We start from the raw sequence: 25,906 nt of genomic DNA on the forward strand, positions 1-25,906 counted from the left end.
TGATAACGGTGAAAATTGTTATAGTGTAAGGGCCCCTTAGGAACTAATGCCCCATTGAGGCCTTTAAGAGAAATTAAATGATAAATAATTATCTGTGGCAGCGCATGGACAGTATCGAAGATAATGTAGCTTCGATACAGACTATCCATGATAGGTCAGGACACTTGTGCGTCCACGTTGCACATCGAAATTTCCAAGACATCCTCGTGTAGGCTCATGTCGTCGTAGTACATTGCGAATAGCGAGAGGACAGAGCACTTTAGAGGGCGTAGCGCAAGTGAGAACCCCGGCCACAGCAGACACGGCTCTTGAAGACGTGGCAACGACGTCTTTACTGCGAGTTCTCGCTTCGAACGGGAATAGAACGAGAATATGATGAGCAGGTCCTCGTTGCCATATAATCTCTTAGTATAAAGAAGAGAAAAAGCTGGCGGCCCTGCACATCATCCACTAAGGACGCCCGAGTCATGACCGGAAGATAGAGGCTTCATTTTGGCATCCGTGATGCCGAAAAAAATCGCAGCACAAATGATACGTATACACAAGAGCAAGAACGAACAATAGAGGATGGTGCTGCACTTCCAACTCATTTAACTTTATAATAATCTGCGTTTAAATACATTAAGTTCTCGAGACGTAGAATTTAAGCACTGTTCTTCAAATAAGCCCTTTCGTTCTCAAGCAACAATAGTGGAGGCTTGCTGATGCAATTGTCACTAGCCTTCATGACAACAGAACTTTCTATGATTTTAGGTTCAAGCTTGTCCTTAGTGTAAACCAGAAAGTGCGTCGTTTTGAACATGGACTTACAAGTGCACGTCCGACAGTGTAGAGCAAGATGGCCACTGATACCATTCCTTACTAGACGGAAGTGTTCTAGCGCCCTTTCGCCAGAACGACTCCCCATTCTGCCAAAGTAGTTTTTTTTTTACAAGGGATGCTATAAACGACCTTTTTAACGCACCTTATCAACTTAATGACGTGCTTAGTATTGCACGGCACCTTCTTCTTTCTTGTTATCATGGGGCAAGTTTTGGGCAGCTTGCCTGAGGCAGAAAAAGCAAAGTTGGCGTGTATCGACCGGCCATTGTTTAAAGGTTGTTAGATGATGCACAAACGGAATGGCGAATATTTTCCTGCTTAATTTCGTTATCTCCATGAAGTTTTATTTCCATTTCTTTTCTTCAGAAGACTCTCACAAACAGATGAAATAATAGCAGTAGGGAAAACAGGCATGCTCGGCGCTAGAACAGCAGGCTGACAATATCCCTAATGGTAATTGAAGGTTGCAGCGGCTGCTCAGGCAACATGGAGTAATATTTTCTATGTGTCCTCGGCTTCGGCGTCGTGAGCAAAAATTCACGAACAGGGCTCTGGAATATGGTCCCCAGAGAGCAACCTAGAAGGCAGGTGGGCCACCTATGTCAAGTGACGTTGCGGCGCCATTGGCGACACTGGCCTACATATTGGCTACCACTGTCTTCAGGATTTCGGTGAGCATGGGGGCTCTGCTACGATGCAGACCACAAACCCGCTTCATCTCTCTTTTGCTGGTTAGTTACACGTCTCTAAACGCTCGAGCGATGTTTATCTTATTATGCTCCCATGCCCACTGGTGCTTTTCGACTATTCCCTACGAGCGTTTCTTTGTGCTAACACTACTCTTACCGCGAGATGTGAAATTGAATCCGGGCCCTAATCATGGCAAAAATACCTGAGCGGCCACACAGAATTACGCACTGACGGAGTCTGAAGATAACGAGATTCTTTCATTGCTTGGTGACCTCAATGAACATACCTCTAATGTTGAGGAAAGCCAAGCGCGCATCCCTGGCTCATTTTGAACCCTGATAGGCAATCAGCCTATATTAAGAGATAAAGTTTGTGGGGACCAGCCCTGCAGCCCCCTGAGTTTGTTTTCCCGCGAGGCAGCGGCAGTCTCACCTCGAGGCTGAGCGCATTCCTTTGTCAGTTACATTAACTGGCAAGAGAGGGCGCCAGCATCGCTGCGCGGGAAACTGCCGAAGCCAGCGCGCGGGAGAGAGGGGCTTCGGCTGGGATTGTCGGCGCGGGCGGATGTGTCGCTCGCGGCTCCGCTCTTCGCCGGCGGGGCGAGGAAGCGACGGGGAGACAGGCTCCCGTACTTGTCCCATCCGGCCTTCGGAGTATTTATGTCTTGCCCTAGCGCGGGCGAACATTCGCTCGGAACCTTGCTGGTGAGTCATACGACCTTGATTAATTAGCGTACCTTGTTGCTAGCTCGCGTTATTTTTTCTGTAGAAATAAATGCCTGTTTGGGTCAGCCAATGTGTCGTTCCTTTGATCCTCCAGAGCAAGGCCCGCCGTGGTCGGCGAGCGCTCGGTAGCGTACGCGACCACGGGGTGGGGTCCGGGCGGCTTTGAACCGTGTCAGCCGCGATTAAGCGGGGAGAAACTATTTTCTCCCCGAATTAAACCCCACATCTGGCGCCCAACGTGGGGCCTGCTCTTAGAACATTGGACGACTGTCAGTTCGGTTCGAGGAACGCTCTTTGTCCGGACTTGACAAGTGCTAGGCCTAGAGTGAATTTTGATCGCTAGGACCGGCGGCATGCTTTCTTGAGTGCGAGGTGTATTGCGCTGCAGCATGCTTGAACTTTTCGACATGCTCAGCGCATTTTTTCCCTGGAGATTCTTCGCGAGAATCACTTGGTCCGCATCGAGGGAGCGCGAGGCCTAGCGCCCACGGAGTCGCCGAGCCAGAAGCGAGTGAGTACCGAAGCCGCGTGGATTGTCCGAGTTTCTGTATATATTTTCTCTACTGTCTCTTTTTCGACTCTGGAAGTCGCGGCTCCGGGAGCCGTGTGGCCTGGGGCCACGGGTGCCGCTACGAGCTCGCTGGTATTGCAGCTCGGCACCGGGTGCTCCGACACCGTCCGATGCGGTGGGCGCCGACCGCTCAGAAGCTGCTTGGTGCGGTGAGCGTGGTAGGACCACCCCACAAAGCTGACGTCTCCTCGCGGCTGCGCGCACATAACCCGTTTCGGGTCTTTGTTGTAGTCACGGTCGTTGTCGGAGGGGTAGTTAGGCCTGAGGCTTTTCGGAGCTTCCTGCACCACGTTAGAAGAGACACGACCACCGGACCGTGTCGTTGAGAGGGGCGCACGTTGCTGCCCGCCCGTTTTTTTTGTAACCTCGCACGAACCGAGCAGTCTCATTCAACTCAAGAAAGGGCTTTGTTCACTCGAACTTTGCGTTTGCACAGCCGCCGACACGTTTTGCTAGCGAGTTAGACATTGTGCCACGAGGCCCTTGCGGATGCCGTTTCCCCTCCCGTGACCTACGTTAAAGGCACGCCGAGAGCGTTTCGGCAATTTTGCAGATCCGGAGGAGCCACCCAGGCTTGCTGTCCGGTGTACATCGTCTTGCTGCCACCTGCTGCGACGGAGCGGCCTGTATCCTGTTCGCCGCATCCATCCGGGGCAGCTGTGGCGAGACCAGTCAGCAGTCACCTCCGGCTGCTGCTGCCCTGGCGACTACTGCAGGATCCTGGCCTGCAGTTTTCCCACCGGCCTTCGATTCGCGGGCCTGCGGACACGGTAGTCCGCGGGCCATGCGAGTCGTCCCAGCGGAGACCTTCACGTCGCCTTCGGAATACCGCGGAAGTCTGCGTGGACACTGTCCGCGTGACCTCCGCTGCGAGACGTGCCTCAAGGACATGAAGACCAGGAGATTCCTCCATAGCATGTACTTTCAGGCGCGTGGGTCTATTTAAGGTTGGGGGGATGTGGGGACCTGCCCTGCAGCCCCCTGAGTTTACTTTCCCGCGAGGCAGCGGCAGTCTCACCTCGAGGCTGAGCGCATTCCCTTGTCAGTTAAATTAACTGGCAATAGAGGGCGCCAGCATCGCTGCGCGGGAGACTGCCAAAGCGCGCGCGCGGGAGAGGGGAATGGGGGCTTCGGCTGGGATCGTCGGCGCGGGCGGACGTGTCGCTCGCGGCTCCGCTCTTCGCCGACGGGGAGACAGGCTCCCGTACTCGTCCCGTCCAGCCTTCGGAGCATCCCTTGCCCTAGCGTGGGCTAACATTCTCTCGGAACCTTGCTGGTGAGTCGGACGACCTGGATTCATTAGCGTACCTTGTTGCTAGCTGGCGTTATTGTTTCTGTAGCAACAAATGCCTGTTTGTGTCAGCCAATGTGTCGTTCCTTTGTTCCCTCAGAGCAAGGCCCGCCGTGGTTGGCGTGCGCTCGGTAGCGTGCGCGATCGCGGGGTGGGGTCCGGGCGGCTTTGAACCGTGTCAGCCATGATTAGGCGGGGAGAAATTATTATCTCGCCGAATTATACCCCACAAGTTGCAGGCAGTCATCAGTAGACCGGATTCTGTTGAATGCACACTTGATGCATTAGAACACTGGCGGAATGACCTTGTCTCAGTGAAAGAATTCACCCATAAGTTAAGGAGAACGAAACGCTCAAGGTACTTTTGAACGATCTTGAAGACAGGTCGGGCAGGAATAATCTAGTGCCTTACAATATTTCAGAAAAAGCAAGTAAGACAAGGCCTGAATCGTAAGAGAAAGTAAAGAACACAATTTTATATGATATGTTCATTAATGTACAAGACACCAAATTTATTCTGGTTTACGAGGTTCGCGCAGTATTTTCCGAAAAGCCGATGCCTATTATAGTTAAGTTTACTAGTTATAAAGTGAAATAAAATGCTCAATGGCAGGGCAAAATTTAAGGTGTCATACATTACGGTATCTGCAAACTTCTTACCAGGTACCAGGCATGCATGCAAAAAGATAATCCAATTCGCTGAAGAAACAGCCCACAACGAAAATTTTAGTGTGCGATGTAATAAGGTGGTCCTAAAAAATAAATGCTTCCTGTACTGCCCAACCACTAATAGTGGCCAGGAGAGCAGAAGCGCACGTGATATCGCGAGCGAGCCACAATCAAGTTCCTCTCCCTAGCTAACTGGCTTTACGCGTAGATGTACACAAACGCCCCAAAATATGTCTGTCTAATATCCGCATTCATTCGTATCCATTACTGCTTTTCCTGTGTAGCTGGCACTGCGTCATCTGGCATAATTATGTGAAGATAATTTGGGCCACAGAGTTCTGCACGCGGGAACGAACTTTTGCAGTGTCTTGCTTGCACAATCCTAGCTGCTAGGGTTAAGGTGGCCAGCCTGAGCTGTGTTCTAAATCTCACGCCCACAAGAACAATTGTAAGTCGCATTAGTGTAGTTACTGTTGTTGTCAGTGTCTGCGTGAATGAGCAGGTGGCAACGCGCAACGCCCTGACAGAGTGTAACGGAACAAATTATTACCAGCGTCATAGACAACCCTTCATGTATTGTACGACAATTGTGAGCGTCCACGTGCAAGGCGACAGTAGTGCCTCATCTGTAGTCTCGGCATCAACAGTATTCTCTTGGTCATCAATGATAAATTATGGAAACAAGCCGAAGTAAATGTCTTGAGTCCCTTCGAATTGACTTCGGCAGAGGGCGACGTCCATTTCCAAAGTTTAGACGTCCTCTCTGGACATTTTCTGGAGATCCACGAGAGCCGTGTATTTCTCTATGTAGAGCACTTGATATCCCAAAAAATAAACGTCGATTAGCTCAGGTAATCTAGGATACAAATAGAAAGCTGTCAGCGTTCAATGTGTTCATTGGTGTTGGCGTGAAGAAAGTTCTAGACTCCAATGATTTTGAGGAAAGGAACTGCGCAGACTGGTTCCCTGGGTCAATGGACGCCTCAATCGCACTTTGAGATACGTGGCGGTGTTGATAGAGAGAGATGGCGAGGTGTTCGCACTGCCTATTCATTTGCTGAACGCAATCAAAGCAGGTTTTTTGCAGTTGGACACCAACGCGACGTACTGTCAGGCGCTAGCGTGGTGTCGCTCATACTGAGCGCGATAGTACATTAAAGCGAGATTGAGGTGTCCACTGACCCAGCGAGCCAGTTATGCGCCCTTCCTTTCGTGAAAATAAAGAACCTCTACAAAGTTTATTTTCATTCCGCAGATCACCTTGTGATTCCTCAACAAAAGTCAGCGATTTGTTCTGAATCCAATCGTCAATTGACAAATTCAACTTATACGTGCGACCTTGCTTTGCACTTCGAGTGCTTCATTTCTCCACATCTCCACTAACAAGTGCATCTTCCTACCACTCCTGGAATCATCATCATCGTCCTTATCAGCTTGACTACGCTCACTACAAGACAAAGGCAGCTACTGTATTTCTCATTTAAACTGTTTCCAGTGCTATCTGCGGCCAGCTTATCCCCGCCCACCTAACTCTCTCCCATGCCTGCTACGCTTGCCTTCTCTTGATATCCAGGCGTTGCCATTAACGAGAATCGATTATCTGGAATTCGCATTGCATACCCTGCCCAAGCCGATTTCTTCCTCGGCAACAGTATGACTGGCTAGAAAGTGTGATTGCAGGTAAACAAATGAACATCTACTATTTTTTGGGGGTGTGTTTAGATATCTAGTAAATAATTGGGGGGGGGGGGGTGTCACTTGAGCTCTGCGCTAAGGATATGACGCGATAGCGTTAATAAGTTAAGGCCCATACACGCTTAATTGGTCATTACCAAATCTACCGCGGTGCAGCGGTTACAGAACGCGCCACTGCGCTGCGATGGTAGGTGCTGCCACCACCCATGTGTGTTGTACGACCCAAGTTGCTCTTCCAAAGCAGCTTGGGTTGTCCTTCGGGAAGGGTTGCTCCGCGAGAAGTTGGTCTTGCAGAGCAACTTCTCGCTATCGACCATTAAGTCTGCCACCTGCCAACGTTGCTAGCAGGTGGCACACAATCCGCGGGGTAGGTTGTGATGACCCCACAAGGTCACGTGACCTAGGCTGTCCACTTTGGTTGCTTCTCTGCGGGTTGCTGTCTGGGCACCCTATGCCACCCTATCTATCGCTCACATCGCCAAGGCCGACGCCGGGTTCTTTGCATAGCGGGGCCTTCAACGCGACAGCGTTGAATATAAAGAGCTTGTGCAACCATTCGTTTTTTGAGTGCTGGCTTATATGAGAAAATTACCTGACATGTAAGGATGCACAACGAAAATTCGTTTAACATTTGGGAGCTGACATTTCTCGACTATGCTATGCGTGCAAATTGCATAAGGTTGCAAACATATAGTTTGGGATACTTCGAGGTGATTGGGAGTGCAACGGGGCGAGATAGACTCATTCCTGTTTTGCTAAGAAAACTCACGGTCGGTAAATGTTTCATTGTCCTTCTATATAGCTGCGCGTTTGATTATAATTTCATCGGTAAGTGTGTGTAGTCTTTTTAGCCTGCAAAAGAAAAATAAAAGGATGAATGGGCGCCGAAAAGGTAATGGTACTCAAACTACAATAAAAAAGACAAGCTAGCTGAGTCGCGGCGTGAGACGTGCAGAGCCTTTAAATTTTAATTAGTGTTTATTCATTATATTAGGTGTTCGTAAATGATGCGTTTATTTATTTTATTTGTTATCTAATGCTCTTATCTATTACAGGCTGTAACAAGGAGGATAAAGTATAGTTCTGATCGAAAGTCCTTAGGCAACAGGATGAGCTCTATGCTCAGCTCGGTGGTCCTTGAGACAAGAGAAAATTTAGAAGCATAAACTCTCGGAAGGCAGGGCATAACTGTATAGGAAAAATTTGTAAGGTTTGATCCAGGTAACATGAACATAGTGCACTTGTACAAGTACAAAGGATATCTTGCCACGGGAATTCTAGAAATTTGCAGATTTCTAACAGAGTGCGGACGACATGGCGTACAAGAATGCAGATTCTCTTCGTGAATCAAAATAATAGCTTTATTCGATTTTATTCTCATTCATGTCTTGAATTATAGCGGGAATAGCTGGTTGTAGTGGTGTGGTTACGGGCACAGTGCTTCTTCTCTGGGTTAGCGAAAGGCAAGGATTCGCCAGATCAGTAATAGATAAATGGAGGTTCTGTCAGTGTGGGTGTGTCATCTCTACCTCCTATTGCCAACATTGTCACGGCCACTGGAAAGAAGAAAAAATGGAACATAAGCAATGCCACATGTTTGTTGTTTTAGTATGGAATATGCAGCGGCGCATGACCCACGTACTCATATTTAGAGACCACATCCAAACAAGCATCATCAGCACCTGTTATTGTGTAATGGCAACCCAAATAAAACACAGAGCTAGAGGGAAGCCTCAGTTCACCAGCTAAATTTTAGAGAACAGCACTTGTATTCACCTGGGAAAAAAAAGAGTCCATTTATCGAGAGTTTTTCTAATGAGCAGAGTCCTCCCTCCAGCTAGTTGTTCATTTTTTTATATAGATATACTTCAGCCTAGGTCGCATGCAAATTCAATCCAGTAGGCAATTTCACGCTCCAAGTGCACACTACCAGCAATAAATATTACACATAAAAAACCACACTGCAGCACCTAAAATAGTTCAACGGCAAAGAATGACGAAGTCACCAAGAGTGACCGTTCCCTACTATTGAGTTCCAACGCAGCTCACTACTCGGAAATAAGCTGTATTCGATAGCATCAGTGTACGCGCTAACGTAGGCTGATTATTAAGATTGTGATGCCTCTTAGTTGCTTACGGTGTATGCAACGAGATATGATAGCCTTCTGAAAGACAGCAAGCAGAATGGACTGTAAGCTGCAGAGAAGCTTCAAGGATTCAGTTATCGGGCAGGGCGGAAGCGGACTGAAAGGTCAGCGATAAATGAGATTTTCGCCCGCTAAAAATGCGTTTTTCTAGTACTGTCAACAAAGGTCGTAATATAAGTGATGGCTTTCGCGCGTCTGGAATCACATGCTGAAACCGTCCTTTTTAAAACCGCAATTCTAAAAAGGGCCGCCACTGTGGGGCCACTCTGGCGCCTATCTATGGAGTTTCGGAGGGTCACTGCTTCCCGCAGCAACCACAGTGAGCGGGCACGCATTGCATGCGTGCAATATGAGTGCCGCGAACGCTTATCGCAACAATTTCTGGCACAATGAACGAACGGACGCGAGTGGAGATCACAATTTTCTCAGTGCATCGGCTTTACTACTGTAACCGAAGAGGCATAGCGCTGCTAAAACATCCTGCGAATGCCCGTTTTCCGGGTGCGGTCGCAACAGACGATGCAGCTTTCGTTTCGGGCAGCTCTTAAACTGTAAATCTGGGTGAGGTAAGAGGGCCGTTTATCCGCACCTGTCCACACATTTCGGTATGTAGGGACGCCCTGTCGCCTCCATTACGAGGCTAAGAAGCGAAACCCCGCTGCTCGGTTGCTTTTGACAAAGGGGGGTACGCATACGTCATGTCCGGTAAGCTGCCTCATGGAACAGTACGCCAACAGGTGCACGTGTCGTGTGCTATACAGCTCTGTAAACGCCTATAACAACAGTAGTAGCTCGCTAAAAAGCACAGAGCACTGTCATGGTCAGTTTTACAACTTGCTCAGCATTTTAAGATGCATAGCCAAAGTAAAACTTCTTTGCAGTTGCAGTTTGCCTTTAAGTTTCGGGAGGGCAGCGCTGATGAGGGCACTGCTAAGAAGGTCATGTATCTCTTTCTGCAATGCTATTTTCTTAGTAGAGCGGGACGTTAGGTCAGTTGGTGTAGCGACATATTCAGGAAAACTTGGCGCCGATTAACAAAGGACGGGTGGGAGAAACACACACACACACACACACACACACACACACACACACACACACACACACACACACACACACACACACACACACACACACACACACACACACACACACACACACACACACACACACACACACACACACACACACACACACACACACACAAACGCACACACACACACACACACACACTGCGCTCGTGTGTGTGTGTGTGTGTTTTTCTCTCCCGTCCTGTTTTTATCTGCGCAAAGTTTTCCTGAATGTGCCATTTTCTTAGATCTAGTAATCAGAAGCAGGAGTGCAGAAAAAAATTCCTCTCGTCGTTTTGAAATAAATACACTACCCAACATCATTCTCTCAGTGGGATAAGTAAAAGGTAGGAAACGGTAAAAATTAGGAGAGTGCCAAAAGTTCCTCTAATTCATCACGAATGATCTCAGCGTAACAGGTTAGTCTGCCACGAAGTTTCGAAGCATAAAATGTTTTTAGGCACTCATTCTCAGCAAACTAAGGCGACCATTGCTCGGGAGCTACGGCGAATCTGAAGTCTAACAAGCTTCAGCGTACGAATGGTATAAGCAGAAAAAACTTCCCAATTGTACAGCCACACACAGTATTTGTAATCGTTCCCGCGCAAACAGAGCACTTGCGTAGTGGCTTTGAGGACACAGCCGTAGCCGTAGCGCTTATTATCTATTGTTAAGAGCGTGAAACTGGACGTGGCTGATGATAAGCAACACTTACATGTAAGACGGGTGCTGACTACCCGCTTTGAGTTGGCAGTCGACTTGATGTTCGTAGTCAGGATCCGTCTTATCTGTAAGTGTTGCTTATCGACATCCACGTTTTCTATCACGCGATTTCGAATACTTCAATCTGACACAACTAGCGCAAGCCAAAACTTTATTTGCGTTTATTATCTCTGTTGCGTGGAAGGAATACAGTCACAGAGGACCTCCTCATACATCTATTCAACCACACAGGACCCATTCTACGATCCCGTGATTAATTTTAAGGTCATTACTCCGTTATTGATGATGGCCTAGCCCTGTTAGGCCAGCATATACGTAGTGTAAGCGGAAGAATTAATATATGAAAGGCGCGCATTCAATACATGCGCCTCTTAACATGTTCTGGAAGAAGGGGTCATGCAGGGGCAAGGCGGCCTAGTGTTTTGTGCCGTGAGCGTGCTTAGACTTCTCTTTTCGGAACTATTTCCATGCAATAAAGAAAAAAAAGAGCCGTCGTGGTGGAGTGGTAGCGTCTCCGCTTCAACCGCCAAAGGCCCTGGATCGAGTCCCTGACTCGGCACAGGGTTTTTTTGTATTCAGTGAGTGTGCGGGGGGTGGACCACACGTGGTTGGCCACGTGATCGGTCACGCGGTGCAGAGCAGCTGCCGACAGCGCGGCGCCGTGGCTGGTCACGTGGTTCTTCATGCGGTTGTTCACGTGACAAGGCACGTGGTTTGTCACGTGGTGCTGTTACCAGAGGGTGCGGAGACCGGTGAGGCGCGCGTGCGCTCCGCCACGGTAGGTCTGCGCCGTGTGACGTCACTGCTCCTCGCGCATGCGCACCACAGCTCTCCAGGAGCCACATGAAACTGCTAAATCTCCGCCAGTGTAGCTAACGCTACAAAAAGTATTTGGCTTCGTACCGCAAAGTATTAAACAGAATTAGTTTTATCTATCAAGGTTAAGACCTTCGTCCGAACACTGACAGAACTCCCAGTTAAATGCACAGCCTCTAGCTCACCCCTTTTATCGGAACAGGAGACAGTGCCATCATACGCACTGGCGATAACCCTGATGTGATATTGAGATTATAAGAAGGCACGAAGATATAATGCGAATAACAGTGTAGGCACGCGAAACTGCTCAACCTCGGCCAGTGTAGCTTACGCTAGAAAAGATATTTGGCTTCGTACCGCACTGTCTTAAACAGAACTAGTTTCATCTATCAAGATTGAGAGCTTCGCCCGAACACTGACAGAACTGCCAGTTAAATGCAAAGCCTCTAGCTCACCCCTTTTATCGGAACAGGAGACAGTGCTGTCATACGCACTGGCGATAACCGTGATGTGATATTGAGCTTATAAGAAGGCCCGAAGGTATAATGCGAATAACAGTGTAGCCACGCGAAACTGCTCAATCTCGGCCAGTGTAGCTTACGCGACAAAAGATATTTGGCTTCGTACCGCAGTTTCTTAAACAGAACTAGTTTCATCTATCAAGGTTGAGAGCTTCGTCCAAACACTGACAGAACTGCCAGTTAAATACAAAGCCTCTACTCAGCCCTTTTATCGGAACAGGAGAGAGTGCCGTCATACGCACTGGCCACAACCCTGATGTGATATTGAGCTTATAAGAAGGCACGAGGATATAATGCGAATGACAATGGCAATATCGGGAACCATTTTGAGCAAACGATTTAAGGTGTGCTAATAAGGTCTGAGTTTACGAGCAGCTTTCTTGCGGACTCTCAGTAACACAGCCTTATGCCTCTAAGCAGCACATCCAAGACTGCAAACAAAATCACGGCGTAGTTTATCACAGGCCTTCGCCAACTTATCGGAGTAACTAAAGCTAGGCCTGTCTCATATGATATTTTCTCCGAAGCCGAACATGCGATATGGATATGAGCATGGATACTGCGGCCTCGAATACCAGAGTCCTGATGTGAGCCTTATTTTTGTAATATTTATAAATGATCTCACTAACAACCCTTCTTAGTAAAATCAGACTTTATGCAGACAAATGCTGTATCTACCGCATTATTTGTTCGGAAGCAGACGCAGGGATTTTACATGACCACAACTCTGCGTTTTCGTGGTGCGAAAAACCGAATATGGCGCTGTCTTTTCAAACGTAATCTCGTCCAGTTTACGAAAAACAAAAAAATCTCTAAACAGACTATTTTATTGCCAGCGCAGACATTACTCTCCGGCTTGAAGTGGCAGTCCTGCCTGGTGTGCCTGGACGATGTCGTTATATTTTCGACCACGTTTGACCAACACTTCGAGCGGTTGCGCATTGTGCTACACGCACTAAAATCCGCACAACTCACCATCAAAGCCGCGAAATGCAATTTTCGCTTTGAAGAACGTCGCTTTCTTGGTCACGCTGTCAGCGCACAAGGTGTTCGCCCATACCCTGACAAGACCGCTGCCGTCTATGGTTTTCCAGGCCCAAGTGACAGGAAGGCCGTTCGCCGGTTTTTGGGTCTGTGCTCGTATTATCGGCGCTTTGTTCAAGATTTCTCGCGAATCGCCGAGCCGTTAAACTCACTGACTCGAGACGACACGCCCTTCGTGTGGGGAAGCGACCAAGAGGCTGCATTTGTCGAGCTTCGCAACCGTCTACAACGTACTTCGATACTCACCCATTTCGATGAACACGCTGCCACGGACATGCACACTGATGCCAGCAATGTCGGCCTTGGTGCTGCACTGATCCAGTGGCAAGACAGTGCAGAACGAGTCATCAGTTATGCCAGCCGAACACTTACGCGCTTTAGGTATGTTGTATAAAATATCAATGTAAATATATAAATGGAATTGAAAAGACCTTCGTGAGTGCCTTGTAATCGTCATGTCGTGATGATATTGAATAAGCCCTTTGATGGTCTTCTGTCGTTTCGTGTGCGTATTTTCGGAATTTTTATGGCATGTCCAGTATAGAAAGTGTGAGCAAAGTGCCCGCATAATACGGATCATTGAAAAAGTTTGCCCGACGTCTACGCTTCTCTTCAACAAGACCTTTTAGCGTAGCAGACGTAGTATTTGAACCATAGGCCACCTCATACGAAGCACGCAGTGCCGAAGCGAGGCACCTCTGTTTGTCGGCTTCAGCAGCGGGCGTAGCAATTCGCCGCCGCTAAGCGTTTCCTAGGGCGATGCGTTTCGCAGAGCTCTGCTATCGACGCAGACGATGAACCGCTCTTGCTGCTCTCTCCTCCTCTGCTTTCATCCTCATGGTAGCGCTGTGTGCTACCACTTCGCTTTCCTCGTCGCGCTCTCTTCGCCATCACCATGTACTCTATTAGACCTCCCCTTCGCTCCGTAGGTTAAAGGGACGACAGCGACGCCGTTCAACCTTGGATCGGGCACTTGAGATCTGCGCTCTGCAACTTCCTGCAGGGCTGGTGCTAGGCAAGGAGAAAAGGCTTTCTAGACCCCGCCACTTAAACGAACAGAGAAAGGAGATTTCTCCCATGAAAAGCAGAAATAGCCTATTTGACTTGGCATAAAGGTGGGCTCGGTAGCTGTGCCATGTCGCAGCCTCCTCATCCACTGGTTTTCGCTACGCAGGTGCTCGCGCCTGCCTTTGCCTACATCTTCCCAGCCATCTTCGACACTTCGTGGCTTGTTCTACCGGACCCAGAGCGGCCGGTCTGCGTCGGGTACAACGGACCATTCAGTTTGAGCAGCGCAGATGCATCGGTGAAAAGAGCGCCCCCTTCCTGGACCCTCGACATCGGATGGCAAGCGCAACCGCCAGCGACAACATCGACCCTGTCAACATATAAAGAGCACCGCCTTCCGCCCGCGCTCTGTGGGCTCGGTAGCTGTGCCATGTCGCAGCCTCCTCATCCACTGGTTTTCGCTACGCAGGTGCTCGCGCCTGCCTTTGCCTACATCTTCCCAGTCATCTTCGACACTTCGTGGCTTGTTCTACCGGACCCAGAGCGGCCGGTCTGCGTCGGGTACAACGGACCATTCAGTTTGAGCAGCGCAGATGCATCGGTGAAAAGAGCGCCCCCTTCCTGGACCCTCGACATCGGATGGCAAGCGCAACCGCCAGCGACAACATCGACCCTGTCAACATATAAAGAGCACCGCCTTCCGCCCGCGCTCTGTGGGCTCGGTAGCTGTGCCATGTCGCAGCCTCCTCATCCACTGGTTTTCGCTACGCAGGTTAGTCCATCATACTGCCTCTTTTCTAAAAAATGTAGTGACCGTTGCCTGGTACAGCTTCCGAGCCTGCAGTGTTGCATTTCTATTGCTGGTGAATGCTTTTCTGTTGTAAAATATCTTCTTCTTTTGTCCGGAGATGTTGAGATGAACCCTGGTCCGGACAAACTTGATAGTGTTCTTGCTGAACTCAAGAAGTTGTCAGCCGGTCAAGGCCAAATAATCGCGGATGTACAGGACCTTAAAGGTCAGATGCGTTCTGTCGACCAAACCATTTCCGACCTGAGCAAACGCCTAGCAGACCTGAAAAGCCTCTTTCAGGACATTGCTACCCTAAAATCTGATCTAGAATCCGTCAATTCCATTGCCGCCGGGACGGCAGCTCTTGTTACTAACCTTGAGGCCCGAATAGACGACACAGAAAACAGATCACGCCGCAACAACCTGATATTCTATGGCCTTCCAGACTCCAATCCCCGCGAATCATTCATCGAATCTGAAGAAATAATAATTAAGCACTGTCAGAATAAGTTAAAGTTAACCTTAGAGCCCAGTCAGATAGAGCGTGCCCATCGCTTGGGACGCCATAACGAGGACCGCCAACGGCCAATTATAGCAAAATTCGTCTCCTTCAAAACCAAAGAAACTATCCTTTCCAAAGGTCCTATGCTGAAGGACACGAACTATAGCATTGGAGAAGATTTTACCCGCTCTGTTCAAAAAGCCCGCAAACATCTTGTCGCATTTGCAAGAGCAGAAACCGGACCGTTTTCTTTGCGGTACAAGACCCTATTTCTCGGCAAAAAACGCTACACTTTTGATGCTGCCACCGAAATGGTGAAAGAAATAGCATAGCGCTCACCGCACAATCGTCACTTATCTAATCCACGCCATACCTCCCCTCGACAGAATATTTCTTTTTCGGTTATCTATACTAATATACGCAGTCTGCTTTCAAAGTGCGATAGTGTATCCAGCCTTGTATCTTCAACAGGCTCTAACCTGCTTGTGCTGACAGAGACTTGGCTGACCGATAATGTGGGCGACACTGAAGTTCTGTGCAACTTACCTAATTTTAACCTTTTCCGTGCCGATCGCAAAGTCCCCCGAGGAGGAGGCGTCCTTATCGCTACCAGCAATCAACTACAGTGTTCCCACATTAACATCCAATCTGACCTCGAAATATTATGGCTGCTTTGTCGCGCCACGCCAGTGTCTATACTAATTGGTGTTTGCTATAGGCCCCCCCACAATAACCCCGAATTCCCTCGAAAGCTGCACAACATTCTGAACCAACTTACAACAAAACACCCTAATGCACACGTGCTTCTTTTTGGAGATTTTAACTATCCTGACATAGATTGGAATAACCCTCATCAGCCTATTTTTAGACAGCATGAATCACAGGAGTTTGTGGATGTGTGCTTAAATTTTAATCTTACTCAATTAGTAACCCAGCCTACACGCATCGCCGGAGACACCGCAAACATTCTTGACCTTATACTATCTAGCCACCCCGAATGCCTCAACTCCATTACTTATCTCCGGGAAATTAGTGATCACAAAGTCATCCATGCGTCTTTTACCTTCACTCCAACAATAAAAGAAACTTCCAAAAAAACAATCACCCTTTATAACAAAGGTAACTATGAGGCTATAAACAGGGCGTTGGAAGCTTATTTCCCATCTTTTCAGCACTCTTTCCCGGAACAAACCATCCACGAAAATTGGTCGATGTTTATTCATAAAATCAACGAACTTACTAACAAATATATTCCCAAATGCAGCTTCCGCGCAACCAAACAGAAACCATGGTTTACCAAGGCTCTAGGAAGACTAGAAAACAAAAAGAAACGCTTGTTCCGCAGTGCTAAACAGACTGGAAATGACTACGTATGGAAAAAATATTACGCTGCCGAAAAGACATACCTGGTCGCAGTAAAAAACGCTAAACGCTCATTTTATCATACTGACCTTCCCAACATACTTAAAGATAACCCGACTAAATTCTGGCAGCTTTTAAATCCGCAATCTATACGCACTATTACCTTAACTGATGATTCCGGGCGTGCTGTTTCTGATGTCGAGTGTGCTAACATATTTAATTCTGCCTTCGCATCTGTATTAACTCATGAACAGGAACCGCCCCCCCCCTCATGACAGCAAATGACCAAAGAAGTTTAATGCCAGCCGTTACTTTCTCTGAGGCCGGCATATCATGTCTCATAGATAAACTAAAACTGTCATCATCTGCCGGCTTTGACGAAATCAACACCAAGGTACTAAAAAACGTTAACCATACTTCTGCCAAATTTTTATGCCTGCTGTTCTCACAGTCTCTTTCTACAGGTGTCATACCCCATGACTGGAAAGTGGGGAAGGTCGTTCCGGTCCACAAGTCGGGTAACAAAGATTCACCACTTAATTACCGACCCATATCACTCACCAGCATACCATGTAAACTCATGGAACACGTCATTTATTCTTTAACAATGCATTTTCTGGATTCAAATAACTTTTTTCACTCATCGCAGCACGGATTTCGCAAAGGATACTCATGTGAAAGTCAACTAGCACTTTACGTTCATGACTTGCATGCCAATCTTGATGCTAACCTCCAAACTGACGCAATTTTTCTCGACTTCGCTAAAGCATTTGACAAGGTACCTCATAACCACTTATTTCTGAAACTCTCTCGCCTAAACTTGCATCCCGACATACTAGCATGGATAAAAGAATTCTTAACTCACCGCTTCCAATCAGTCGTTGTCAATAACCAAATGTCTGACCTCCTACCAGTCTCCTCAGGCGTGCCCCAAGGATCCGTCCTTGGGCCACTCTTGTTTCTAATTTATATTAACGACCTACCTGAGAAATTAGATTGCCATATTCGGATGTTTGCTGATGATTGTGTTATTTACAAAACAGTCACTAACACCTTTGACCAACAATCCCTTCAAAATAATTTAACTCATGTACAAGACTGGTGTAGTGAATGGCTAATGACACTTAACACAAGTAAATGCAAATATATGTCGTTCCATCGTCGTCGTTACCCTCTTCTGTTCCAATACAGCATATCTAACGTTCCTCTCGATCTTGTCCAATCATACAAATACCTTGGTGTTCATATTTGTCATGATCTTACATGGAATACGCATATTTCAAACATCATATCATCCGCCAACAGAACACTAGGATTCTTAAAGCGTCACCTACGCTCTGCACCTCAGCATGTCAAGCTCCTCGCATACAAATCATTAGTCCGATCAAAACTAGAATACGCATCTCCCATCTGGTCTCCAAAGCAAGCATATCTCTGTAATTCAATTGAAGCAGTTCAAAACCGAGCAACTAGATTCATTCATTCATCGTATTCTTTTGATATCAGCATATCATCCCTCAAATCACAGTCCAGCCTACCTACCCTTGCTCATCGCCGCTACATTGCTAGTTTATGTTTGTTTCACAAGTTTTTTTACTCTGAGCTACGACAGGAACCCTACATCTGCGCACCACCACCACGCATCTCCCTCCGCACCGGCCATCAGCAGCAAGTGTCACGACCTCGCGCCCGCACCACTACATTTTCTTCATCATTCTTCCCCCGGACCGCGAACGACTGGAACGGCCTTCCCCGTGAACTTGCTGCTATCACATGCCAATCATTGTTCATCGAAGAAATCACGCGTGTACTTGCTTAGTGATAATCTTATATTTGTATAACTTTCAACTTATCTGTTTAGTCTTTCTGTTTTTCATTTCTGTGTGCCCCACCCCTTATGTAATACCCTCTAACGAGGGTTTTTAAGGTATTAAAGTGAAGTGAAGTGAAGTGAAGGCCTATAGCGCACGCTGTTCATCGTCCTATAAAATAAACGCTTCATAGAAGCGCAAATAGGCCAAGACAGTAAGTAAATACCAGGGTAGTAAGTAAATACGCTTTACCATAGAATGTATTAGGCACGTGTTGAATCTGCAATATCTCCTTGAAAATATGAGCCTGCCGTTTGTCACTAAACGCCGCGCAAAATGGCTGCTCAACAAGCAATCTTAGCGTTCGAAACGTGAGTGTTGCTCCTTTGTGTTTTTGTGTGGTAAACTGAAGCTGTGTTATTGCTTATGTGGAAGACATATGCTCCTTACCTAATTATACCTAGCCCCCCTGCGACTCATTCGAGCTGTACCCGAGCTCATGAAGGGGAAAACGCTTCAGAACTTTGATTCGCGACGACGTTCCAAGAGCCATATTCTTTCTATCCTGCTCAAACAGATCCCACTTTTGAAAGGCTGAAATACCTTCACGTAACCACGTGTCCTTTAACCATGTAGTTGAAGCATGTTGAAAATTTTAATCTTAGAGTAGACTATTGTTCAGCTTCAACCTTCCTTCTGCTACAGCTTTGCCGAAGTTATCCTCTAATTTAGGATGCCGTTTACGCTAATAAAGGATATCTTAACATTCCGATAAACCTACGCTGGTTGGCGGCGATTATACGAAGGCCATAAATTACTTTTGGTAAACCCATCGAGCTTGTGGACGGCGTTTGGTAGGCGATGACTGAGTCACATTACCGCTCCCGTTTAGGATTCCAGCAGTTCGCTAATGGGCTTTAATATTCTCGTTTTATCGTACGTTCGGCGCTCAGCGCATTTTATCTATAGTTTTATAACCAGTGGCAATCAGGTCTGTTCGCTGAAATTTATTCTCTTATCGGTATCAAGCCATGTTCTCTTCCTTTTTAGAAATGGCTATATTACACTGAAAATGGGCTTGTTTTTCAACGTTCTAAGTGTGATTTTATTAAGTTGACAGTTCATAAAATTCCATTCGAAGAATTGCTGCTTGAACAGTGTTTCTTAAAGCAAATGTTCTTGGCAGAAACATTTAAACCGCCAACTGGTCCCGATAAGCACTTTTGCTTTACTTACGGTTTAGAGAACTCCGAACTAGAACACTGAAATAAATGCTAACGACTGCTCTTTTCTCATTAGATGAACGCACTCGTAAATTTCGCATTCACCCAGGGTACTCGCAGTACGCCTGCTCCTGTTCTGTAATGTAGGCAAGCAAAGATGCCTTTCTACAAAAGCAATGAGTTCAGTTAAAAACAAGTGCCATCACATTCGTACTGCAAAGGCCTCGGAGACAAGGTATTATTCACGTGCTGAAGGGAAAGACGATCACGGGTCACTCTCGCTCTGGGCTCTCAAGCCACCCACTTCTGACTTACGACGTTTGACTTGACCCCGTCCCAGACTTGACCGCGACCTTCACACGTAAGAACTCGGTGGAGATGTCCGGCAAAACCTCAACGACTACGGACCGTCAGCTCGGACCTCGCAGGAGTCGAAGTCTTGCCGGTCCCTTCCGGGACCGCAACGTTCCTGGACGGAGACGCCGCTTTCAGGTCCGCTTCAAACAGTTCCTGGCTGTATTACCGTGAGCTTCCTCCTTGGCGGGCGCAGCCGTTGAGGACGTGGACGAGTCGCTCACCCATTACCAACCAGTCAGGCGTTACAAGTGGGACACGTACGCACAGCTTACCAATATGTTTTTTTTTTCTGCTCATCCTTCCCTGAGACGGGAGCCATCAAGATGCATTAACTTCCTGGGCACACTATGTGCAGGAACTAAGTGCTGCGATGACTGCTGCGAAGAAGAGACGAACCCAACAGGCACTGGCACCTCACCTACCAGAGAGAGACCCGTGATCTTATTTCTCTTTAGCCTACGAATCTCATTTTAACATCTTCGTGGGCGTTACAAATTGTTTTTTTTCTAAATCTTGTCCGCCTCGTGCATGATTTAACAGTAAACACATATCAAGGCGTATTTGCACCCTCAAAGGAAGCAAACCACAGCTTTTCCGATTGGGGTGTAAGAAATAAGCAGTCACCAGAATAAGTATGACCGTGGTTGCGGAATGCTCTCTATTTAGATAGGACTGTAAACTTTCCCGGTGCAGTAGCTTGAGCATATCGAAGTTCTTAAATTCGCTGAATCAGCAGCCACTATTTATATCATTCGCGAACAATCAATACGCGCACAGACACGACAGCCGAGATAACTTTCCCAGATCGACGAGCAGTAAATGGCAAGACCGTGCGTTGACTGTAATTGGAAAAAAGTCTAAAATGTAAATGTAATAGAAGTTTAGCTTAGTGAGATCCCATCGAGCTTGCGAATATAAACCACGGGTTCCACGCTCATAACAGTGGTTCGTAGGCGATGCTTCATTTATCAGCTGGAACCAGCATTACACATGTATTTTCTGCTTCTTTGAATTTTATCTGGAACTTAATTACAGCCGGCTGCGCTTGCTCCTTACTTTTCGTTGTTTTGCACTCATTATCTAGATGACAGGGCAGCGCCGAGAACTCGTTGGTGATATGTAAAGATAATTCGGGTCCCATATCAATGAGTGAAATCCTGATGAGCTTTTTGATTCTTCTTGTATGCACTCCCCTATATATTTTCAAGCACTGCATTTAACTCTTCTTGCTACTGCGACCACTGCAGGAAGCCAAATGATTTTAATATACAGGCCCATTTCACTTCTGTGTCTTTTATTCTTTTTCTTTTTTATCTCGCTCTTTGAAAAGCTTCCTCTTTAGGAATGGAACGCGATACCGTTATCTGGCCGTTCCTGCTTATGGCCAGCTGCCATCCCCAGCCGCGCTGGGACAGCGGGAGGGGTGCCGGTTCGCCGCTTATCGGCAGCCGAGTGTGGGGAGGGAGGTGCGGGTTCAGCCTGTCGACCGAGCAGTTGTGCAAGGCCTCCCTTGCTGGTCATCATCATATTCAGCCTGACTACACCCAATGCAGGGCAAATTTAAGGCCTCTCTCTCATGTCTCCCCAATTAAGCATGTCCTTTGCCAGCTCTGGCCACCGTATCCCTGCAAACTTCTTAATCGCATCCGCCCACTTAACTTTCTGCCGCCCCCTGCTACGCTTACTTTCTCTTGAAATCCACTTCATTAGCCTTAATGACCAGCGGTTATCTTCCCTTCGCATTACATGCCCTGCCCAAGCCCAATTCTTTCTTTTGATTTCGAGTAGGATGTCATTAACCCACGTTTGTTATTTCAGCCATTCTGCCCGATACGCTACCTGTCTCTTAACGTTACACCTACCTTTTTTCTTTCCATGGCTGGCTGCGTTGTCCTTAACTTAAGCTGAACCTTTAAGATGAACGTGGTAGCAGCCCAGCCAACTATAAACCTGAAACCCGAATGCTTAGCAGTGTAAGGAAATGAATCCCACCAAGGCTGCTGAGTGATATCGGTTTCAGGTGCTGAGTACGAGCTGAGGATTTTCTTTCATTCGAATGCGACCGCTTTTCGACGAAGACTATGGCCAGAGCATTGGTCTTCTGAAACCGTTTTTGAAACAACATCGTGTACTCATCCTCTAGTTATCCAACTACTCGCGAAGAAATTACTAGAGTTACGTGCATCATTAAGGCGGCTACAGGCTCTGATCAAGTGCATCACGATATTCAGGCACAATTCACTTAATCCACTTTATATGCAGGTTTAAAATTATTTTAGAAGACATGCGCACTATTAAAAGACCCTGAAGTGCGAAAAAAAGCGGTTGTTTACAATTTTCGAAAACTTAACCAGCAAAGTAACTGGAACAAATTTTCTACAAAGAATTACAGAACCATAGACCTTGCTTTCTACTGCATAGAACCTGTCGCTCTTGAGAAATCTTGTAAAGAGATGTGATTATCGTTTAAATCTCCTGTAACTTGGCATGCGCTTGTGGGGTTTAAAAAAACAGATTTTTGAAAACTGGCCTACTCGTTAGCTTTAAAACACGTTATGGGGAGCGCTTATACACATACAATTTTACTTTGTTAGTGTGTTATATGTAAAGGACTACAACATCACCTCGAAGCTCGCTTTCCTACGCGACATGGAAGTTGTGCGTTCGCTTCAAGACGCTTAATTGCTTTAGCGACTTCCTGCATGACACATCAATTATAACACTCATAGAAACCGCCATTTCAGTCAATTTCATTCATGAAAATGATGTACCGCTGTGGTGTATTTTAAATGCCGTGCTTTTCATTGCCAAACGAAATTCTAAAGGCAAAATAATTCTGAACCTCACTTTCTAACCAATTTATGTCGACCTGCAGATTCCACGCTCCTAATCAAGTATATTGCTATTCCCTAGTGAATATTTGCAATATTTTTCTTCGGTCCACTTCGACCAATGCGAGAAAGCAATGCACCATACCAATTATTTTATCGCGTCCATCCAGCTGTAGGAATCGGCGACTTGAGAGTCTGGCATGGTTTGAAAACGGGGAAAAAATAAATAATAGTCGCGTTGCGTAGGATCTTATGGTTCGCGTCAGCTGGCTGAACGCAGAACCGCGGTGCCCTATATCGCTTGGCCCAGTACTAACCACAAACTAAATATTGGAAATTTATTCTACGGTTTAGCCCCGAAGCCACCGGCGAGCTATGAGGGACGCCGTAGTAGAGGGTTCCGGATAAATTGAGGCCACCTGGGTTTCTTTCATGTGGGGTCACATCGCAGAGGAGCACACTGGCGCCTTTTGCGTTCCGCTTCCGTCAGAACCCAGGCCCTCCGGCCCTGCAGCAGAATGCTCTGACCGGTGAGCGACAAAAAGAAAAAAAAAGGGAATTCCTTCCAGTGGCAACAACGGCGAAGCTCATACTGCCGCATGCAGAATAAAGTGCTTAAACTGAATGCTGCTTACGAAATGAATGCCGTAAGCGAAAACTGCTGCCTTAAGAAACAGGAAGGTTTTCCATGAATGTATCTGCCGATAACGGCCTTGTGCACCGGAAAGTGCGCACTAAATATATTAACCACTGGCTTTTATTTTTTATATATTTCCTCTTTCTTTGTTAATCTTCTTTTGTGATGTTTCCAGTACACAGGACAAGTGAATATTCAACTGCATTTCTGATGATGTTGCAACTGCTTTTGACGCGATAACGTTAAAGACGAGTGAGCGAAAAGTCACGAGCATGAATACGGCAGGTGGTGCCCAAAGAGCAACCTAGGAGGCAGGTGGGCCACCTAGGTCACGTGACTTTTCGGCGTCAACACAACCTGCAACTGGATAGTCAGTAAACTGCCCACCGTGGAAGGTGGGCAGTTAAATTATTTATTGGTCGCTCAAGAAGACCAACCTGCACTGCGCAAGGCCCATCGCTGGGCAGTGGCGCATCACTTAACAGGTGCACCACTGCGCCAGCAGGGGTATCAGTACTCCCAGGTGTCTATAAACGTTAAGTAGACAATTGCATTCTCCATATGTGGGGATTAACCCATTACGGTATCTCGTGATACCCTCAAGACGGAGCTTAACTTTCTCCTTCAATTTTTTTCCACCACCGATTGATTCCTTTGCTGATTCCCTTACTACGCGTGCCTTTCTTCGCGAATGGGCGAATGTTCCCCCGCAGGATCTGAACCGAGTGCTAGAGTCCATGAAGCAAAGATTCGTGGCGTGCGTGGCTATGGAGCGGCAACATTTTGAGCCTAATTCCTGATTAAATATTTGTAAACCAGAAAATGGCAGTGAAGCAGTTGCCTGATTTTATTGTTTTATTTTGAAGCTAAAGATTTGCTATGCTTTGTTGGAAAGATAGTGTCCACAAAAACGTGTCCGCAGCAGTTGTGTGGAACTCACAAGAGGTAGCGTCAAACGAGTGGTTGTAATCGAAAGAGGGTGATGTGAGGATGCTGCACAAGCAGACAATTTCCGGATCGGATGAACAGTTAATAATTGCAGCCAAAAATGACCAAAAAGTGTGCGGGGCCAGAACAAAAGTGGCACTAGATTTGAAAATGCCTGAAGTGCGGGACCACGTGCCCGGATGTGGGCGGGACCAACGCGTGGCGCAAAGTTTGAACACCCGAAATGAATACTGAGCTGAAACGAGGGAAAATGCGCAGATAATCGAATGATGATGATGATGAAAGAACTTTATTTGCACCCGTCAAGGAATCAGAGGGCGAAAAAGACGAGTCTTGACCGCCGTCATCTTCCTCCCCTTTCAGCAGGCTGGGATCCCTTGGGATTCAGCGGTGTCCAGGGCCAGACGGATGACTTCTTTTTGTTCTTCTTCTTTCTGGCTGGCCATTAAAGCCTCCCAGGACTCTATATTCCTGTCTGGTTCGTTGTGGCTAGGGCATGTCCACACCATGTGGATCATGTCTGCTATTTCATTACACTGTTTACACCTGGGGTCTTGGATCGCCGGATGCCATCTGCTTAGTGCGAGTGGGTTCGGAAAAAGTCCCGCGTGTAACTTTCTCCATATGACCTCTTCCTTTTTGCTGAGGCCCTTGCATGCTCCAGGTAATGTCTGTCTTCCTAATCTGTAATGGTTAAGAATATCTTGGTACGTGTTCAGCTCCTCGCTCGTCTGAAGGGACTCTCTACTCGACGAGACCGCATTGGGGTCCCGGTGTGTGAGTCCTCGGGCCAATGCGTGCGCTGTCTCAATGAAAAATGTCCATAGTGGATTAAGGTGAATTAATAGTGAATGAAAGCTGAATTAAGGTTGAATTAAGGGTGTATTAAAGGTGTTACTGGTTAACTAAGGTTAATTAGGAATGAATTAAGGGGCATTGATGGTGTAACGGTTCTTGTGCCACTCGAAAACTCGTGCCCGCGATAACGTCTCCCAGCCGTAAGTGTCACGAAGGAGCTCATACGTCTGTGTGGCTGTCTTGCCAACTTTCACACTGAATTTTATGTTTACACGCTGTTCGAGGTTGACTTCCATCTCTCGACATTCACTCACAGTAGATTGCGGGAACTACTAGTGACAACGTATTTTCTACATGTAGTCCCATGTAGCGGCTGTCACAGCAATTAACATAAAAAGTTCAGATTAGCCTGAAAAGATGGCGCTACACATACGCACCAACATTTATTTGGGGAATCATTTCCAGAGAAGAAAATAAATCCGTCTGGAAACTTTACGGACAAATATTGCACTATCAGCGCCACTTTTTTTAAATGTGTAATGCTTAAAATATATCACCCCATATGCACCACCTCGTACGGATATCGAGCTCTTCTCGCTTTGCTTGCTACTTGTATACACACTACCCGCACAGACAAAAGCTGTCATTCGCGCTAACTTTAACGCTAAAAACATTTTCTCCGGAAAAAATGTTACTTATCTTGCAGGACCTCATGTTCAAGTTTTAGCCGTCTCTAATGACGTGCTTGTTGTTAATATTTCGAACCCCCCCCCCCCCGCCGCTAATATACAAGACCTCGTACGCCTCAAGTTGCACTAATCATAAAATGGCGAGAATTGGGCCTAGTAGGTGTCTTTT

General features: G+C 47.1%; 1 protein-coding gene across 3 annotated transcripts in view; it reads right to left on the minus strand.

Annotated features, from left to right (window-relative positions):
* Window positions 1–7,828: 7,828 nt before the first annotated feature.
* LOC144102133 (uncharacterized) overlaps window positions 7,829–25,906 on the minus strand; it is a 43,421-nt gene continuing 25,343 nt past the window's right edge. Inside the window, exons 3-4 of one of the 3 annotated variants that reach the window (XM_077635435.1) lie at window positions 13,028–13,094; window positions 7,829–8,019 (exon numbers count right to left, since the gene is read on the minus strand). The gene's annotated coding sequence lies outside the window, so the exon portion shown is untranslated. Of the gene's footprint in view, window positions 8,020–13,027; window positions 13,095–24,729; window positions 24,935–25,906 lie in introns of those variants that run through there. The other 2 variants (XM_077635433.1, XM_077635434.1) reach the window with 2 other exon arrangements.

This window comes from Amblyomma americanum, chromosome 8 (assembly GCF_052857255.1).
Source record: "Amblyomma americanum isolate KBUSLIRL-KWMA chromosome 8, ASM5285725v1, whole genome shotgun sequence".
In the NCBI taxonomy this organism is placed as follows: Eukaryota; Metazoa; Arthropoda; class Arachnida; order Ixodida; family Ixodidae; genus Amblyomma; species Amblyomma americanum.